The 12,794-nt window shown below is 43.6% G+C and overlaps 1 protein-coding gene across 2 annotated transcripts in view; it reads left to right on the forward strand.

The window, feature by feature from the left end:
• The window catches only part of camk2g2 (calcium/calmodulin-dependent protein kinase (CaM kinase) II gamma 2), a 495,645-nt gene that overhangs the window by 330,465 nt on the left and 152,386 nt on the right, over nt 1-12,794 (forward strand). The gene's annotated exons all lie outside the window — the stretch shown is intronic.

A 12,794-nucleotide genomic window follows, 5' to 3' on the forward strand; every position in this document is an offset into this window, starting at 1 on the left:
AGTTAATAAATAGTACAGCGCAGGAACAGTCCTTCAGCCATGATGTTTCCGCATACCTGGGGGCATGAATTGGGTGGTTATGGGGATGTGGGGGCAGAGTCATATCTAAGCCTAAGTGGAGATAGGTTGACAGATGAGATTTAGGTTCATTGCATGTAGAGTATTGCAATAACGAGTTTGTCTTACACACTATTCATGCGGATCAGTCCATTACACAGTGCATTGAGCTGGCAGCTGGTGGGCGTCTGTCATGTCTGACGACGACAGGAAACCAGTGCGGGAGAGTTTTAAAAGTGGAAAAGCCATTGCCCCGGGCCAGTTCTACTCTCCTAACCTCGGATGTCCAGACCCGGTGGTATGACCAAGCAGCATAAACTGAGGTCTTCCTTGGTTGCAGTCGATGACCATGGCATCTTCTGTGCCTTTTTCTGTCCTCCGCTTTCCACGGAGCATTACAGTACTGCCTTCCTGCTGTTGGATCTCACTGTAGATCCCACCCACTCAGTCTGCCACAGCTGACTTCACCTGCTAGGACAGGCATATCCCTGCCTCATCGGAGTATGAAGCTGCTATCTACACTCACCTGGTTTAGCCCACCTGCTTAAGCAGTGTGGCTGCTGTCGCATGCAAGCAGCTACTTGGAGGCACAGGTGAGAGCTGAGTGTCTGGTGGGGGCCAAAAGTGAGTCAGCTGTCCTGGAATAGACACAGCAAGCCCCTTCTCCTGAGGTGCTACCCCTCCCTGGATACCCCAGGAAGTACACGGTAAAACAGTAACAGAGCACATAATAAAATGTAACAGCTACAGGGAAGGAGCAGTCAGGTACACAATAAAGTGCAAGGTCATAACAAGGTAGGTTGTGAGGTCTAGAGTCCATCTATGATACCAGGGAACCATTTGATGGTCTTATAACCTGGTGGCACGTGCTTTCAGGTTTTTATATCTCCTGCACAATGGTAGTGGAGGGAAGAGGGAATGTCTGGATGGGGTATTTTCATTGTGTTGGCTGCCTTACTGAAGCAGCAAGAAGATCAGGCAGAGTCCATAGAGGAACGGCTGATTTTGTGAGGATGTTGTGAATCACTGGCCATTGGAGAGGATGAGAAAATGACATAAACATGCCGATGGGAAATGACGAGAGAGAAGTTTACCTGATTTTGTTCCAGAAGATTGCCAAGTGCCAAAGGAGAAGACAAATGTTCTTCCAGCTTACATCTCACCATGGTAGTGGAGGAAGGCCCAGGTTACAGAGTTGACTTCAATCAGCTTGGAGCACCACAGTGCAAGGGAGTAGAACCAGAATCAGCTACTATCACAGTGGGGCACTAGAAGACATTGCGGCTAACCGAGGGTTGGGGGTGTCCTTCTTCACCCCACTGCTAACTTCCTGCTCAAACCCAACTTTGACAATGCATGCCTCCACCCAACAACCTCCCAAACCACTCAGCAGGTCAGGCAGCTTCTCTGAAGAAGAATAAATCAGGTCTGCAAAGTCTCAACTAGAAATGACGACTGCTTATTCTGCTCCATAGATGCTGCCTGACCTGCTGAGTTCCTCCAGTATTTTGTACGTGTGTTGCTGTGGATTTCTAGCATCTGCAGAATCTCTTGCATTTAAGCTTCCCAAATATACTGCTCACATGAGCTGGGATAGGTACTGTTGGGCCACTGAATTAGTCAATGTCTTTGGAAGGACAGGAGGACAGATATTTGATAGAAGATGGGGCAATTATAGATGTGGTGGGGGCGTGAGGGATGGTATTTCATGCAATTCAGTTATTGTAACATTGTCTATCTTTAGACTCCACTCATTTTTTAATATTGACTCACAACAGAGGCAGCATCGATGCTGGGAGAGTGACAGCAATCTGTGATGTGAGGCCGCAGAGCCTGGAAGTGCTACTATAATCGGTCTAGTGGGTGTCAAGTAACCACACAATTTCTTTGCTACTCGAGCACCTGGTTGCACAGAATGAGAAAAACTGGAGTCTGTTACCTTGGTTCTGTGTAATGACATCATCCAATAGAAATAGAATCACTGGATGACAATCACTAATCACCCCCACATAATTCACAGTTCTATTCTCTCTCATTAGATGCTTACACATGCTGTTATGTGGTTTATTTTACTAGCACCAGTTGCAAAGATAACAAGATACAGGAGCAGAGTTAGGCTATTTGTCCTGTCAAGTCTGCTTCGCCATTCAATCATGACTGATAGTTTTTTCCAAATAAGTGTGTAAGATGATGAGGGGCATTGATTGTGTGGATAGCCAGAAACTTTTTCCCAGGGCTGAAATGGCTAACATGAGGGGCCATAGTTTTAAGGTGCTTGGAAGCAGGTACAGAGGAAATGTCAGAGGTAAGTTTTTCACACAGAGAGTGGTGAGTGCGTGGAATGCATTGCCAGCCAAGGTGATGGAGGCGGATACAATAGGGTCTTTTAAGAGACTCTTGGATAGGTACATGGAGCTTACAAAAATAGGGGGCTTTGTGGAAAGGAAATTCTAGGCAGCTTCTAGAGTAGGTTACATGGTCGGCACAACATTGTGGGCTGAAGGCCCTGTAATGTGCTGTAGATTTCTACGTTCTAACTCATTCTCCCACCTTCTATAGAACATAGATCATCACAGCACAGTACAGCCCATGATGTTGTGCTTTGCTGCTGCTTGTGAATGGGAAGGGGGGAGAGGTCTTTGGGGTTGTAATGTTTTTCTGTCATTCGTTCTTCGGGGTTTTTCTTCTGTTTCGTGGATGTCTGCAAGGAGTAAGAATTTCACGTTGTGTTCTGTATACATTCTCTGATATTAAATTGAACCATTGAACCGCTGACTTTTTAACCTACTCTAAAATAAATCTAACCTGTCCCTTCCACATGGCCGTTCATTTTCTTCTGTCATCCATTTACCTATATAACAGCTTCTTAAATGCCTCTAATGTGTCTGCCTCTACCACCACCTCTGGCAGGGCGTTCCATGTACCCACCATGTAAATAACCTACCTCTGATATCACTCCTATACTTCCCTCCAATCAGTTTAAAATTATGCACCCTTGTATCAGCCATTTCTACCCTGGGAAAAAGGCTCTGGCTATCCAAAATATCTGTGCCTCTTATCACCTTGTACTTCTCTATCAGGGTGGAGATAAGTGTCTACCAAAGGAGGTATAAGCTGCTTCTTCTATCCACTAGCCTGCAGGTCACCCTTGGGCAAGGTGTAGCCCCGATTAGCCCCATGATCAGGGTCACATGAAGTCTTGGGAGCAGGTGGTGATGGTCGTATGAACAGCCGTTGCATATCATAAGTCCTGGTTCTGCGACCACTGACACTAAGGCAGAGTATTGAAAATGGCTGGGGTCACCCGTCCTGTAATGACACTGCCCAAAAGAAGGCAATGGTAAGCCACTTCTGTAGACAAGTTTGCCCAGAACAATCATGATCATGGAAAGTCCATGATTGCCTACGTCATATGACATGGCACATAATGATGATGATGCCTCCTCTATCAAGCCACCTGTCATTCTCCTTCACTCCAAAGGGAAAAGCCCTCACTCACTCAACCTGTCTTCATAAGACATGCTCAGTAATCCCGGCAGCATCCTGGTATATCTGCTGTACACCCTCTCTGAAGCTGCCACATTCTTCCTATAATGAGGTGCCCAGAACTGAGCACGATACTCCAACAGGGTTTTATAGAACTGCAACATTATGTCGTGGCTCTTGAACTCACTTCCCTGACTAGTGAAGGCCAACACACTAATCACCTTCTTAACAGCCTTACCAATTTGAGCGGCAACTTTGAGGTTCCTTTGGATGTGGGCTTCAAGATCCCCCTGTTGTATTATTTTATTTAGAGATACAGCATGGAACAGGCCCTTACAGCTCACTGAACACGCCACCCAGCCACCCACCCACCCACCGATGACAGGATTCTGTTCCTCCACACAGCTAAGAATCCTGCCATTAATCCTATATCCTATATTTAACCAATTTCCCCTGGGATCAATAAAGTATGACTATTTTGCCTTGAAATTTGACCATCCAAATGAATCACTTCCCACTTTTCTGGCTAAACTCCATCTGCTGTTTCTCAGCCTAGCTCCTGTCAATGTCCTGTTGTTACCTGAAACAACCTCCACAGTATCCACAACTCCACTGACCTTCGTGTCATCTGCAACCTTACTAACCCACCCTTCCACTACCTCATCTAAGTCACTTATGAAAATCACAAAGAACAGGGGACTTAGAACAGATAACTGTTAATCCCCTTACCAACAAGAAATTTAACAATCTCTCAATCTCTACCTTATATATACACCGTGACTTGGCCTGAACAACAATCTGGACAAATACACAGATCCACCACCCTCTAACTGAAGAAATTCCTCCTCACCTCAGTTTTAAATGGATGTTCCTCTATACTGAGGCTCTGCCCTCAAATCTTTGACTCTCTGACTAATGAAAACATCCTCTTCACATCCACATTACTTAGGCTTTTGTGTCCTGTAGTTTTCAATGAGATTCCTCCACATTATCCTTCTGAAATTGGGCCCAGAGATATCAAACGCCCAAACTCCAAGCCTTTCTTTTCAGGGATCATTCTTGTGAACCTCCTCTGAACTCTCTCCAGGGTCACTCCACAAGAAAACAAAAATAAATGCACTTTCCTTCATCTGGATGCAAGAATAGTGATATCACAGGTGGATTAAAACTCAGGGAGGCAGTTTTGCTGGCAGAGGAATTTATAATCCAGGGTCATAAATATAAAATAGTCAGTAGTAAACCCAATAAAGAATATGTGAGAAATCTCTATGTCTCGAGTGGTGAGAATATGGGATCCTCTCCTTAAGTGGGTAGTCATTGAGAAGTGAAAACAGCAATCTTGTATGCGGGCATGGGATTACCGTTTGGTTTACCTGTTATTACAAAACAAAGCAAAATCACACTTCAGATGTACCTGCATATTGCTGAGGAGTTACCACTCTGGTACTTGCATATTGCTGAGGAGCATTAGAAATGAGCTAACAGAAAAAAATCAATTGGTGTCCTGGTGAGGTAGGACTAAACCTGATGGCTCACGTTCCATATCAGCCCATTCCAAACACACAGCTCATCGAGGTTTGATTCTGATTCTGATGAAGGATCCAGAGGTCACGATGAACTGCCTCTGGCTACAGCATCACCTGTTTATTTCTTCCCATAGGTACCTGCTGAGTTCCCTTAGCATTCTGTGTGTGTTGCTCAGGATTTCCAGCATCTGCTGAATCTCCTTTGTTTTAGATTATGATCTGCTTGGTTTGACAGAATTCAGTTCTTCATAATGATCTCGTTGATAACCTTTCATCTCCATCAGGTTGGACCCTCAGCCTTCCCTTTTCAAGTGAAAAGAGACACTGTTTAGATTTTCCTAATGTCTCGGCCCTGGTTGTGGCTTCATTCCTGTAACCTCCTCTAACATGAAAACACAAATACTGAAAGAAACTTATTTGACCATTAAGAAAATCTCCAAATTAGTTTGCTTGTATCATGGCTCAGAATACTGTTCGATAAGATTAGATTAGATTCAACTTTATTGTCATTGTGCCGAGTACAGATACAAAGCCAATGAAATGCATTTAGCATCTGACCAGAAATGCAAAGAATAGTGTTATTTACAAAACAACTGCGAATAAAAAAGTGCTACAGCACACAAATATAAAAGTACTGAGACAGTACAATACTGATGCCATACTGCTTAGCGCTGTGATGAGAGGTTCAGCAGTGTCACAGCCTCAGGGAAGAAGCTCTTCCTGTGACTGCTGGTGCAGGAGCGGAGGCTCCTGTAGCGCCTACCGGATGGGAGGAGAGTAAAAGGTCCATGGTTAGGGTGAGATGCATCCCTGATAATGCTTTTCGCCCTGCCCAGGCAGTGTTTATGGTAGATGTTCTCAATGGTGGGCAATTGGGTGGGCAAAGATGGACTCTTGACCTCATAATCCACCTTGTCATGGTTAGTTAGTTGCTGCCTGTTATGCTGTTGGCATTTAGGGCAGCAAAAATTCTTCATTGCTATTTTGTAACAATTTGTTTTGACCAGTCAGGGTTGTTAGCCCAAAGCTGAACCCCCGAACTGGAGGGCTGGTGGACCACTCTTAGTCTGGCCTCTGCCCTTTGACCTGTTTGGCATGGGTGACCTGACCAAGAGCCAAAGCACAAGGCCCTGACTCCAGCCGACATAGCTCTCTGGGTCCAAACCCAATGACAAGGTCCCCTTGGAGGAACTTGTCATGGCTTTACACCTTATTGTCTCCCTCTACTGCACTTTCAAAGATTCAAAGTATATTTACTATCAGCAAATGTATAAATTATACAACCTTGTTTAACAAGCAGCCACAAAGCAAGAAACCTGAAAGAACCCAATTAAAAAAATAAGACCAACCCCAGTGACCGCAGAGAAAGAGGGGGAAAAAAAGCAAATAAATCATGCAAACGATAGAAGCAAGAAACAACAACACCATTCCAAACCAAACTGAGTCCTTAGACCCAAATTCCCGGAGCTGCCCAGAGTAGGCCCAAGCCCCAGCCTTCAGTTCATCACATTCGTGGGGCAAGTTGCCGCAAAGTTTGCAGACATGAAGCACTGCAGCCAGAGCAGTCTCACAGCCTTAGCGTCGCTGAGAAAGAGCTCCTGGACTACCTGGGCCAGCAATAAATTGTCTGAACCTCGCACTAGGAGCCAGTCCTCGCTGCAATGAATCACTCCAGGCCTAGAACACACCACTCAGTCATTCGTTTCTGACCTGGATTTCACTGCCAAAAAGCTGTTCTCGACCTCTCCAAGTCGGCTCAGCACTTAGAGCAATCCATCCTCACACCCGGGTAAGTTGGACCAGCATTGGAACTCCACCGTCATGAAAATCATTCATTCTAACCAGCACGGCTCCAAATCCTTGAGCGCTCGCTTTGCCCTCACTCGCCTCTTCGTTGTTTGCGATGATAGTTTACCAAAATTTACTTCAAAAAAGGTGTTACTAATAATGTTTTTAATCAAACTCCTTTGCTTTCCAACCACAAGTAAGCTGCTGTTGCATGTCTTTGGTAGAACCATCTTAAACCAGAAGTTTTCTCTGTAACGGTAACAGTATGGTTTGCATCCTTCTTCCCTTGTACTACCTCAAAATATAGATGTGATGAAATGATCTTTATAGATGACATATGGGGTCATAACCTCGAAGTGTTTGGAGGAAAGATTGGTGGTGTCAAAGGTAGATTTTTTTTACACAGGGAGTGGTGAGTGCGTGGAACGCCCGGCCAGGGCTGGTGGTAGAGATAGATACATTAGGGGCATTTAAGAGACTCGTAGACAGGCACATGGAAGAAAGTAAACTGGAGAGGAAAGGGTTAGGCTGATCTTCGTGTAGGTTAAAGGGTCAGTACAACATTGTGGGCTGAAGGGCCTGTTCCGTACTGTTTGATGATCTCTGTGAAATAAAGATTTTCACTGCACCTGGGTACATGTGACAATGATATACCAATTTACCTCATGTTAGTTTTTCAGCTCCAGGGCCAATGAAAATATCTTACTGTACAAGATGTGAAAATGAAAGATTTCCTCCTCATCCCTCAAGCCACAGCAGTTTACTCAAACCCTTGGGCATGTTAATGATATAAAAAATGAGGCCTAGATTATGATTTATGTAGGAACTAAAATGTGGTGTGGCCATTTATTGTAGGGAACTCGTTGCACAAAAAGAAGCCCTGATGTACTGATGTGTTGAAGTGATCTGTATGGATGGCATTCAAAACAATTTTTTCATGGTATCTCGGGACACATATTAAACCATTTACCTGGTTGTGTTTAGTCACTGAATAATTCCTCTTAGACAATCTGCATTACGAGCTGAGAACAAGGTCAACATCAGTGAGCGTACTTTGCTGTATGTAAGAAGATGTTGGATAACATGGGGAAGAAATGGAACTGCATTTGCTGATTGAGGTTGGATCAGGTTTAATGTTGGCCTGTGTGTGGATCATTAAAGTCAGGCATGGTAGGTGGCCAGTTTCTATTGGGAAAATACTCTGTTCTTTCAGGAATAAATTCATCAATTAAACTTTAGAAAGAGTTACAAGTAGTAGAAAAGTTCCGTATGTTCCTTACTGTTTAAAACCTTGAGACATAATAAAAAAGTGTGCTTTGTGACTCCAGTCCCGTCAATGTTGACTCCAAACCATAGTTAAGGATAGTCAATAAAGTCTGCAATTGCCGCAGTGTTCATGCTCCGTCAATGAATATAAGAAATTGGTACTGCCACCTTCACGTGGACTTACCCTCCCTGTGAATTAACCAACCTGTCCATTCAAATGATCTCTCTTTGTTTGCCTATCCCACCAGCCATCTTTTCAGTGTTTATGGTCTCTTGATATTTACGTGGACATGGTGGTGAAAAGGGCCTGTTTCTGTGCTCTATGACTCCATGACATCCCTATTTTCTGTTAATTAATTGATCATCTTTTGAGAAGCTGCAGCCACAGCTGACATACCTAGAATCCCAGAGGGAACATTTCACTCTATGGAACATTGGTGCAGAGATATTAGAAAGTCAGGCAGTCTCTGATGCCAGTTTCTACCATTCCCAACAATTAGTTTAGAAACAAAATTGAAATCTAATATAACAAATTCAAAATGACAGCTGAGTTCTTGATTTCAAATACTCTATTAATTAATGTTTTGAGATGAAAAGTAGTTATGATAATGTACTTACTTCACTCAAGAATTATTTGTTTCTGGCCAGTAATTAGAGAAGCAAATTGCAGTAACAACAACACGATAAATTATCTTCAGTGCTGCCATTTGGAAGACCTTGATCTGTACACATTGTACAATTTGAAGAGGGTCTTTAGTACAGTCCAAGTTTATTGCCATTCAACTGTATATAGTACATGTGTAGCACCAAATGAAGCAACATTGCTCTTGACCGGGGTTCCCAACCTTTTTTATGCCATGGATCCCTACCATTAATCGAGCAGTCCGTAGACCCCTGGTTGGGAACCCCTGCTCTGGACCAAGGTGCTCAACACAATTAATATAACTTGCACACAACACAAAGGTAATATTACCACAAATAAATTAGCAAATAATGATGTGCATCTATGACACAAGTCAAAAAAGTAAAGAGTATACACTACTGGTATTTTATTGGTTGGAAAACACTTTGGGAGGTTCTGGGGTCATTCCCGGTGCAGCAGAATTGCAAATCGTTCTTTTTAAATGAGAACCAATCAGTTCCAAGGACTCTGAAATCTTGGAAAATCCATTCTTTATCTTCTGACTGATTCCTTAGACTCCTGTTCGCGGGAGCTTATTGCAAAATTCTAAAACAAATTGTCAGAACTTCAAGCCTGCTGGAGGTTTCTTGTCCAATTGATTCTTCACACTGTTGAAATATCTTACAGCTATAAATTACTTTTGCCATTTAGAGTCATAGGATCACCTTTGTTTCAGATGTTCATTTAATGAGTGTGTATTTGTGTCCAATACATTGTTCAGGATGAAAAGGCACCCTTTATCCCACCTCCATTTCCTCCTCTTCTGGGTTGAGGATAGCTTGCTTCCACCCCATTTACTGGGTCACATTCGCAATCCCTGCTGCAGATTTGACAGCGAAGTTGATTGGGTTGGGGATAGTATAGGGTGTTATATGCTCCTTCCGCCATTTCACCATGGCCCTTGTGTTTTCCCTTTGTTGAGGTTCAACCTGCTCTGAGATTACCTTCATGGCCCACTCGATTCTGATCAGTCAGTCGAAACACCTGCATAGATTGGTTAAAGTGCTGCAGAATTTTCATAGAACAGGTAACATTACAGCATAGTACAGATCCTTCAGCCCATTAAGTTGTGCAGATCTTATAACCTATTCTAAGATCAATCTAACTCTTCCTTCCTCCATAACCCTATATTTTTCTATCATCCAGTGTTCCTTAAATGTCTCTAATGTATCTGCCTCTACCACCACCCCTGACAGGGTGTTCCATGCACCCACAACTCTCTGTGTAAATAACTTACCTCTGACATTCCCGCTACACTTTCATCCAATCACTTTAAAATTATGCCCCCTCGCAAGAGAGCTTTGAGATGTCCTTCTACTGTTTTCTCTGTTCTCCTGGAAGCTTCTTCATCTGACAGAGCTGAGAGTAGAGTGCTTGTTTTAGGAACTGATGTTGGATGTGGGCCAAGGATTCCCAAGGGTTGTTGAGGATGTTACACTTTTTCGAGAACATCCTGGCTCATTTCCAGCTGCTCACCTGCTCATCTCCTAATGTGATGGAGACAGGAATGAAGCGTCTTTTCCAGGAGTCCGGTGTCCAGCGTGAAGGTGAAGCGGCTACCCACCAGAGTGTAATTGGGACCTTGAACTTGGAGATTTGCCTCCTCTATCAATGAACTTAGTGGAACTAGGAAACCAACGTTGGTTGAGGGTACAGCTGTAAGTTATCCATGATTCCGATACATGAGGAGGACGGGGTGAAGAGCAGGTTGCTGATGGGTGTGGTGTCACATTTGTGATCTGGGTCATTAGAACTTGTTGACCAAAGATTGGGCTGGTGCAATGGAGTCACAGTCAATTTTGTCATCCATCAACATTCCTGTGGTGATGTTGGAATGATGCACAACAGATAGACCCCATTGGCACCAAGGTTTCTTGTCACCATCAATTTTCAAATATATTCTGGTGGACAAATGAAGCAACGGCACATTCATATAGCAGTGAGTGTAACACTTTACAGTGTCAATTCCCGCCACCGCCCGTAAGGAGTTTGTACGTTCTCCTCATGATGGTGTGGGTGTCCTCCCACATTCCAAGGACATATGGGTTAGGGTTAGTGAGATGTGGGCATGCTATGTTGGCACTGGAAGCAAGGTGACACTTGTGAGCTGCCCCCAGCACATCCTCAGACATTTGAAATGCAAAAGGAAGCATTTCACTGTATGTTTCAATGTTTCGATCTGCAGTATATATGACAAATAAAGCAAAGCTAGAATCTCTCTCTATATTTAATAAAGTTAGTTTGCATCAAGGATGCTCTGCTCAAAAATGTGTAACACCAATGACCCAGTTAGAAAGTGGTGCAAAGCCAGCACCTTGTCCTTGGTGCTGAGGAATTAATATCTCAAAGAAAAGGCAGAGAAAGTTCTTCCATTGGGGTTTCAGTGAAAACATGCTGCCTGGGGCTCAGGAAATCTTGAAGTCAAATTTGGTGTGTGACGTGAACAGCAACCTCCTTCAAATCTTGGCATTGTGTACCCTAGTTTGAGAGATTTCTGGAGTCTAGAGCTCTTGTTAGAGTCATAAAGCAATAGAGCAGAGATACAGACCCTTTGGCCCAACCACTCCATGCTGGCCACATTGTCTACCCAACTAGTCCCAATTTCATGCATTTGGTTCATATCACTCCAAGCCCCTCCCTCCATGTACCTATCAAGAGCTTCTTACATGATGCTATTGCACCTCTCTCAACCACTTCCTCCGGCAGCTCATTCCATATACTCACCATCTTCTGCGTGAATAGTTTCCACTAAGGACCCTCTTAAATCTTTCCCTTCTCATGCTAATTCTGTGTCCCATAGTTCAGGAATCCACTACCCTGGGGAAATTTCAAAGTTCTAAGTACATTTATTGTCAAAGAATGTATAAACTATACAACCATGACATTCATCTCCTTACAGGCAACCACAAAACAAGAAACCCAAAAGAATCCATTAAAAAAAGACCACCAAACACCCAATGTGTAGAGAGAGAGAGAGGAAATAAACACAAATCATGCAAAGAATAAAAGCAAGCAATAGCTTTCAGAACAAAAATGAGTCCATAGACGTGAAGCCTGGAGCAGGCCACAGCCTCAGCCACAGATCATCACACAGCGGAGCAAGATGTCATGGAGCTTACAGACATGAAGCCTGGAGCGGCCACAGCCACAGCCTCAATACAGCGGGGAGTGGACCGTTATAGTCCACTTTATCAATGCTGCTGATAACTTTAAACAACTCTGCAAGGTCACCCTTTATTCTCCTACAGTCCACTGGCGATATCCTTGTGGATTTTTCCTCCACTCTTTCCATTTTAACCATGTCCTTCCTATAATAAGGTGACCAAAACTGTACACACTACTCCAAGTCCAAATCCAATACATTTCAGTTTAGCACTTATCATTACTACTATGGAAACGCCAATGCCCACGAACGTAAAATCCTACAAAATATAGTGGATACAGCCCAATCCATCATGGGTGAAGACCTCCCCACCATTGAGCACATCTACACAGAGTGTTGTTGCAGGAAAGCAGCATCCATCATTGGGGATTCCACCCCCCTCCCCCACCACCACCACCACACAGGTCATGCTGTCTTCTCGCTGGCATTGGGAAGAAGGTACAAGAGCCTCAGGACTTACATGACCAGGTTCAGGAACCATTATTACCCCTCAACCATCATCCTCTTGAACCAAAGAGGATAACTTCACTTCCCCCATCATTGATATGTTCCCACAACCAATGGACTCACCTTCAAGAACCCCTCATCTTGTGCTCTCAATACTTACTGCTTATTTATTATTATTATTATTTCTTTCTTTATGTATTTGCAGTTTGTTGTTTTTTGCACTCTGATTGAATGCCCAAGTTAGTGTGGTCTTTGTGGTTATTATTCTACTATGGATTTATTGAGTATGCCCACAAGAAAATGATTCTCAGGATTGTATATGATGATGCAGATGTACTTTGGCAATAATTTACTTTGAACTTTGATGGCAAGAAGTGTG

The sequence above is a fragment of the Mobula birostris genome, chromosome 18 (assembly GCF_030028105.1).
Source record: "Mobula birostris isolate sMobBir1 chromosome 18, sMobBir1.hap1, whole genome shotgun sequence".
NCBI classification, from domain to species: Eukaryota; Metazoa; Chordata; class Chondrichthyes; order Myliobatiformes; family Myliobatidae; genus Mobula; species Mobula birostris.